Here is a 7,500-nt window from a genome sequence, read left to right on the forward strand (position 1 = left end):
CACACACACACATATATATATACATATACATATATATATATACACACATATATATATATACATACATATATATATACACACACACACATATATATATATATATGCACACATATATATATACACACATATACATATATATATATATATATATATATATATATATATATATATATATATATATCCAAAACCAGTGAAGTTGGCACGTTGCGTAAATCGTAAATAAAAACAGAATATAACGCTTTGCAAATCCTTTTCAATCCAATCCAATCCAATCTAATCCACTTTTTTTGTATAGCACATTTAAACAACACAAATGTTGTGTTTTTGTGTGTGTTTTTTTGTTTGTTTTCATTATATTTGGATGTAATTGTTGGTTTATATGATATCCATTAAGTAAGACTACGTATTATGTTGGAGGGGGCAGGAAAATATAAGATGTTTCTTCATCCTGCTCCTTCTCAGGCATTGGTGTGTAAATGTATAATTGAATAATTGAGGTATAATTGTCTACCCATCAAAGATGCACATCAATGAAGGAGATAAATAAAAAACAACTAAAAAACAACAACACAAATGTTCCCAAAGTGCTGCACAACAATATTAAAAACCATATTCAAATGTTATCCTTAGCTCCACCAATGACTGAATACAAACTTGAAATAAACAAAAGCATGCACGACTTGTTAAAAAATAATAATAATAATACATTTTATTTGGTATAGCGCTTTTCAGAGTACTCAGAGACGTTTTACAGGATAACATTTTTTAAATTTAAAACCGTTCAAAGTAATAATATAAAATACAGGAAATATAAAAGCAGTACATTGTAAAATACATAAAAATACTGGACATTTACAAGACACCAAACACTAATCAAAAAGGTTAAAAGATAAAAACGGTTTTACCTTTGCTAAAAGACGAAGACGATAAAAAAAATAAAAAAAATTAAAACGCCATTGACTCGTTTGTCAAGTTTAAAATCACTGTCTATAGTGACGCAAAGGCTGGTGACTTTGGGACGCACACAATTGTGCAATGGTCCCAGGTCAGTGAGGGCCGGACCAAAAACTAAAATTTCAGTTTTTCCCTCATTCGTTATTAAAAAATTCTGGGCTAATCAAGCCTTGATGTCGCATAGACAGTTGAGAACCTATATTCAATTGAATAGACTGCAAAGACAAGATACTTAAAGTTCGAACTGAGAAAAGTTGTTGTTTTTGGCAAATATTAGCTCATTTGGAATTTGATGCCTGCAACATGTTTCAAAAAATCTGGCACAAGTGGCAAAAAAGACTGAGAAAGTTGAGGAATGTTCATCAAACACTTATTTGGAACATCCCACAGGTGAGCAGGCTAATTGGGAACAGGTGGGTGCCATGATTAGGTATAGAAGCAGCTTCCATGAAATGCTCAGTCATTCACAAACAAGGATGGGGCGAGGGTCACCACTCAGTGAACAAATGCGTGATCAAATTGTCCAACAGTTTAAGAACAACATTTCTCAACGACCTATTGCAAGAAATTTAGGGATTTCCCCATCTACGGTCCGTAATATCATCAAAAATGGGTCTCCTCAGTTCCCAAACGTTTACTGAGTGTTGTTAAAAGGAAAGGCCATGTAACACAGTGGTAAAAAGGCCCTTTCCCAACTTGTTTGCAATGTGTTGCTGCCATTAAATTCTAAGTTATGATCATTTGCAAAACAATTATATTGAATATAGGTTGAAAAGGATTTACAAATCATTGTATTCTGTTTTTATTTTCGATTTACACAATGTCCCAACTTCACTAGTATGTATGTATATATATATATATATATATATATATATATATATATATATATATATATATATATATATATATATATATATATATATATATATATATATATATATATATATATATATATATATGTATATATATATATAGTTATTGTTGTTCTGTGCCCCCTCTCGTCCCTACAATTTCTTCCCCTGTTCTCTTTTCCTATTCCCTCCTGCTCTGGTCCGGCTGTGCCAAACACTAAATATATCCACAAAGTCAACTACACACAAGGCAACAAAAGAAGTATCCCACACCTCTCTTCTCAGACGTGGGCATCCACATCAACAATATCATTTGCCCGAGCAAACGGACAGAATATATTAAAAAAATTAAAAAAATACCAAAAAATAAGAATGAACACGATACGATAGTTTGGGGTCCCCTGCTGTATATCAAATACACATAACAAGGGATGGATCGTTTAATAAGAAAGTCAAAATAACAACTAGCTGAACTGTCCCTCCTCCTACTATATGCAGCAGCCCGGCCGACACACACACACACACACACACACACACACACACACACACACACACACACACACACACACACACACACACACACACACACACACACGCACACGCACACGCACACACACTGTTTGAAATGACAAAACTGCTGTGTACAAACCACTCATTCAAAATGTTTTTAAGTTTTTAGTTTCTCTTTAGGCATAAAACACACATTTTATTTTTGACCTAAGCGTCTGTTTTTTGTTATTCCTGTTATCGTCTTTTTTTTTTCCTTTTTTTTTTCTGGCCACTGACGATTCTCCACTTTTCTTTTCATTCCTGTCCTCTGTCAGACCTGTACTTCTTCTGTTGAGTAGTGTGAGAACCACTGTCAGTCTGCCACCTAGCTGGAGGCGTGTAGACAGTAGAACCCACTATTTGAGATTAAAGAAGTATTGTAAACCCCAGTTTATATATATATATATATATATATATATATATATATATATATATATATATATATATATATATATATATATATATATATATATATATATATATATATATATATATATATACATGTATAAAAAGAAAAAACATTATTGATCAATAATGGAATATTTTCATAACTAGAGCATAAAATACAGTGTTTAACACTATGAGAGTGCTGTAGATATTACATAACACCCACTAAGTCACCTTTACACTCAGAAGTCCCACCTTTTTGATTTGACTGTTACCAGATATTAATTTTTTTATTGAAGTAATTTGTATTTTACTTTTGATCCTAATAGATATTATTTAGTTCCAATTATTTATTTACTGTATATTTCTTAATTTATTTTTGTATTTTTTGTATTTTTTTCTATTAATCTTCATATGTCTTACTTGTATTTTATTCATAAGTCTCACCTTTTTGATTTGGCTTTTACCTGATATGAATTATTTTATTGAAGTCATTTTTAGTTTACTTTTTATCCTATTAGATATTATTTAGTTCTAATTATTTATTTACTGTATATTCCTTTTTTTTTCTATTAATCTTCACATGTCTTACTCGTATTTTATTCATAAGTCCCACCTTTTTGATTTGGCTTTTACCAGATATTAATTATTTTATTGAAGTCATTTTTATTTTACTTTTTATCCTATTATATTGTATTTAGTTCTATTTATTTATTATTTATTTACTGTATATTGTTTTTTTGAGGGTTTTTTTCTATTAATCTACATATGTTTTGTATTTTATTCATAAGACCCACCTTTTTGATTTGGCTTTTACCTGATATGAATTATTTTATTGAAGTCATTTGTATTTTACTTTGTATCCTATTAGATTTTATTTAGTTCTATTGATTTATTATTTATTTACTGTACATTCATTTTTATTTTTATATTAATCTTCATATGTCTTACTTGTATTTTATTCACAAGACCCACCTTTTTGATTTGGCTTTTACCTGATATTAATTATTTTATTGAAGTCATTTGTATTTTACTTTTTATCCTATTAGATTATATTTAGTTCTATTTATTTATTATTTATCAACTGTATGTTCATTTTTATATATATCTATATTTTTATTAATCTTCATATGTCTTATTTGTATTTTATTCATAAGACCCACCTTTTTGATTTGGCTTTTACCTGATATTAATTATTTTATTGAAGTAATTTGTATCTTAATCTTTATACTAGTGTATTTTATTTAGTTATATTTATTTATTATTTATTCACTGTATATTACTTTTTTTTTTCTATTAATTTTCATATGTCTTACTTGTATTTTATCCATAAGACCCACCTTTTTGATTTGTCTTTTACCAGGTATTAATTATTTTATTGAAGTCATTTGTATTTTACTTTTTATCCTATTAGATTGTATTTAGTTCTATTTATTTACTTACTGTATATACCTTTTTTCTTTTTTTTAATATTAATATTCATATGTCTTACTTGTATTTTATTCATAAGACCCACCTTTTTGATTTGGCTTTTACCAGATATTAATTATTTTATTGAAGTAATTTGTATTTTACTCTTTATCCTATTAGATTTTATTTAGTTCTATTTAATTATTATTTATTTACTGTTTATTCAAAAATAAATTATATTAATTTTCATATGTCTTACTTGTATTTTATCCGTAAGACCCACCTTTTTGATTTGGCTTTTACCTGATATTAATTATTTTATTAAAGTCATTTGTATTTTACTTTGTATCCTATTAGATTTTATTTAGTCATATTTATTTATAATTTATTTACTGTATATTCATATCTATATATATTATTTTTTATTTATTTTTAAATTTGTTTCTATTAATCTTCATATGTCTTACTTGTATTTTATTCTTTATCTCTACTCATGGTTCTTACTATTTTACAAGTTTTATCATTTTTATTTTCCAACATTCCTCAGATGAGCCATCGGCCTCAGGGGTTATCGGCCGTGCTTTTGAGTAAGCGTCCTGGTGGCCATGGTCTGATGACCTCCTGGTGCAGATGGCTCCTGTGATAGTGTTTACTCACATGTCTCCTCTGTACTCAGCCTTGCAATCATTTGTCCATATAGTTGCACATGTGAGCACTTTGCGTTACATTTCTTTTATGTCTAAAAAGCGCTACGTAAATAAAGTTTGATTGATTGATAAAAGCTGGACTGGATGCTGTCTATGATACCAAACAGCACATTGTGATTAAATTGCTCTCATCTACTGGCCAATACAACGCTATAATTAATATTTTTTAGTTCATTTAGCTATTTTTATGCTTGAAAATGCTTAATTTAGGCCACAAATATGTAGAACATGCTTTAAAAAAACAAATAACTATAGAGTGAAGCTGCAGTCGCCACGACTGTTCTGACGTACAGGAAGTGTGTAAGAAACGTGTGACATCATAATGATGTCATCACTTTTTGCTGCGGAAATCTGCATGAATAAAATTATTGATAATGGAATAAAATGGAGAACAGTAAAACATTTAAAGTACTTGATATTTTTTGCTTGTTTGTCTGTTGGATTTTCCTGTCTGAACTTTTGATGTTTTTTTGTGTGTGTGTACGTGTGTGTGAGAGAGAGAGAGAGAGAGAGAGAGAAAGAGAGAGAGAGAGAGATAAATGTGTGTTAATTGCTGTGCTTTGTGTCTTGTTAGCCATTCTTCTTAGATTGTTGTAGCCCTCTTGTGTAGTGCCATTAATTCTTTGTGATCCTGCTGTTCCAACTTTTATGATTTGTCTTTGTCCCTGACTTTTAGATTGTGTACTTGTGCCGACTACACACTTTGACTGTTCATCTTTCGAGGTTAAACTGCAATTGTGAGTGGTATCCCGACACACGTTTCCCACTTTTGCGTCAAAACCCATTTCAGGGGCCGTATAAAAGACCAGTTTTTTTTATATAAATAAAATAAATGTAATAAAAATCCACTCCCAAGTGGGCCAGACTGGTAAAATCACGGCACCATAACTTAAAGATGACTGGTAAAATCACGGCACCATAACTTAAAGATAAAGACAACTTCAGATTGTTTTCTTTGTTTAAAAATAGAACAAACACATTCTGAAAATGTACAAATCATAATGTTTTTTGTTTTTTTTACACTTTTATGTTGCGGTTAAGAGTATTCCTACACATGTTTGCCACTTTTGCGTCAAAACCCATTTCGGGGCTGTTTAAAAGACCAGTTTTTTATATAAATAAAATAAATGTAAGAAAAATCCACTCCCAAGTGGGCCAGACAGGTAAAATCACGCCACGATAACTTAAAAATAAAGACAACTTCAGATTGTTTTCTTTGTTTAAAAATAGAACAAGCACATTCTAAAAATGTATAAATCATAATGTTGTTGTTTTTTTGTTACACTTACATGTTGCAGTTAAGAGTATTCCTACACATGTTTGCCACTTTTGCGTCAAAACCACTTTTGGGACCGTATAAAAGACCAATTTTTTATATAAATAAAATACATGTAAGAAAAATCCACTCCCAAGTGGGCCAGACTGGTAAAATCACGGCACGATAACTTAAAGATAAAGACAACTTCAGATTGTTTTCTTTTTTTAAATATAGAACAAGCACATTCTGAAAATGTACAAATCATTTTTTATTTTTATTTTTTTTACACTTATATGTTGCAGTTAAGCGTATTCCTACGCTTGTTTGCCACTTTTGCGTCAAAACCCATTTCGGGACCATACAAAAGACCAGTTTTTTATATAAATAAAATAAATGTAAGAAAAATCCACTCCCAAGTGGGCCAGACTGGTAAAATCACGGCACGATAACTTAAACATAAAGACAACTTCAGATTGTTTTCTTTTTTTTAAAAATAGAACAAGCACATTCTGAAAATGTACAAATCATTTTTTTTTATTTTTTTTATTTTTTTTTACACTTGTATGTTGCGGTTAAGAGTATTCTTACACATGTTTGCCACTTTTGCGTCAAAACCCATTCCTGGGGCCGTGTAAAAGACCAGTTTTTTATATAAATAAAATAAATGTAAGAAAAATCCACTCCCAAGTGGGGCCAGACTGGTAAAATCACGGCACGATAACTTAAAGATAAAGACAACTTCAGATTGTTTTCTTTGTTTAAAAATAGAACAAACACATTCTGAAAATGTACAAATCATAATATTGTTGTTTTTTTGTTACACTTACATGTTGCGGTAAAGCCTATTCCTACACGTTTACCACTTTTGCATCAAAACCCATTCCGGGGCCGTTTAAAATACCAGTTTTTTATATAAATAAAATAAATGTAATTATATGGGAAGTAAAAATCATTATCTCTGGGTCGCATCCATTTAGCGTTAGAGTCCCTCACTTACTGTATAAGACAACATACTATATACATATATACAGTATATTTCCATATAGACCAGGGGTGTCAAACTCATTTTAGATGGGGGGGCCACATGGAGAAAAATACACTCCCGAGTGGTGCCGGACTGGTAAAAATCATGGCACGATAACTTAGAAGTAAAGACAACTTCAGATTGTTTTCTTTGTTTAAATATAGAACAAGCACATTCTGAACATGTACACATCATAATATTGTTGTTTTTTTGTTACACTTACATGTTGCGGTTAAGAGTATTCCTACACGTTTGCCACTTTTGCGTCAAAACCCATTTTGGGACCGTATAAAAGACCATTTTTTTATATAAATACATTTTTTTAAATAAAAATCCACTCCCAAGTGGGCCAGACTGGTA

The 7,500-nt window shown here is 30.2% G+C and overlaps 1 protein-coding gene across 2 annotated transcripts in view; it reads right to left on the bottom strand.

Moving 5' to 3' along the window:
• Nucleotides 1-7,500, bottom strand: part of tcf4 (transcription factor 4) — a 563,422-nt gene that overhangs the window by 283,465 nt on the left and 272,457 nt on the right. The window lies entirely within an intron of this gene.

The sequence above is a fragment of the Nerophis lumbriciformis genome, linkage group LG20, assembly GCF_033978685.3.
Source record: "Nerophis lumbriciformis linkage group LG20, RoL_Nlum_v2.1, whole genome shotgun sequence".
Classification (NCBI taxonomy): domain Eukaryota; kingdom Metazoa; phylum Chordata; class Actinopteri; order Syngnathiformes; family Syngnathidae; genus Nerophis; species Nerophis lumbriciformis.